A 1,362-nucleotide genomic window follows, 5' to 3' on the forward strand; every position below is an offset into this window, starting at 1 on the left:
GAGGCGCGGCCGCCGCCGCAGCGCCCCCTGGAGGGCTCCGGGCGGCCCTGCGGGAGGGGGTCCCGGCGGGCGGCGTGTGGGGCGCGGCGGGCTAAAGCCGGCCTGGGCAGGCACTGCGGGGGACGGCAGAGAGTCACAGGATCGAGTAGGCTGGAAAACGCCTCTGAGATCATCGAGCCCAACCGGTGACTGAACACCACTATGTCAATTACATCATGACATTGAGTGCCACGTCCAGTCTTTTCTTAAACGCCTCCAGGGACAGTGACTCCACCACTTCCTAGGCAGCCCATTCCAATGTCTAAGCACCCTTTCTGTGAAGAAAATCCTTCTAACGTCCAACCTAAACCTTTCCTGGCCCAGCTTGAGGCCATTTGTCCCTTTCCTCGTTATGGGAGAAGAGACCGACCCCCACCTGGCCACAAACCCCTTTCAGGCAGTTGTAGAGAGCAGTGAGGTCCCCCCTGAGACTCCTTTTCTCCAGGCTAAACACCTCCAGCTCCCTCAGCTGATTCTCACAGGACTTACACTCCAGACCTTTCACCAGCTCCATCACCCTTCTCCGGACACGCTCCAGCATCTCAATGTCCTTCCTGAACAGATGAGCCCAGAACTGGTCACTGAACTCACCAGTGCTGAGTCCAGGGGAGCAGTCACCACCCCAGTCCTGCCAGACACACTACTGGTGACAGAGGCCAGGATGGCATTGGCCTTCTTGGCCACCCGGGCACATGCTGGCTCATGTTCTGCTGCTGTCAACCAGCACCACCAGGTCCCCGTCCAGTGGGCCTCTTTCCAGCCACTTTTCCCCCAGCCTGTGGCACTGCATGGGGTTGTTGTCGCCAAAGTGTAGGATGCAGCGCTCAATACTTGCACCCAACTTTGTGTCCTGTGGATTTACAAAGGGTAGACTCAATCCCCTCATCCAGATCATCCAGTAGCACTACCACTGTAACCTCTAAACCACTAAACCGTTTCACCCAGAGCCAGATCCAGATGCCTCTTGATTCTACCACCTCCCTGGGCAACCTATTCCAGTGCCTGACCATTCTACCAGTAAAATTTTTTCTAATATCCAATCTGAATCTCTCCTGTCTCAGCTTAAGGCCATTTCCCCCAGTTCTCTCAGTGCAGACATAGGAGAAAAGACCAGTCCCCATCTCACTACAACCTCCTTTCAGGTAGTTTTAGAAAACAATGAGGTCCTCCCTGGGCCACCTCTTCTTTAGACTAAACAAACTCAGCTCCCTTGGCCATTCCTCCTAAGACATGTTTCTCGACCCTTCACAAGCCTTGTTGCCCTTTTCTGGACAGGCTCCAGCACCTCAACATCCTTGAATGATTTGGGTTGGAAAGGACAAT

Source organism: Corvus kubaryi, unplaced genomic scaffold (genome assembly GCF_017639235.1).
Source record: "Corvus kubaryi isolate FWS band 111438036 unplaced genomic scaffold, C.kubaryi_AGA036_p1.0 37266, whole genome shotgun sequence".
NCBI classification, from domain to species: domain Eukaryota; kingdom Metazoa; phylum Chordata; class Aves; order Passeriformes; family Corvidae; genus Corvus; species Corvus kubaryi.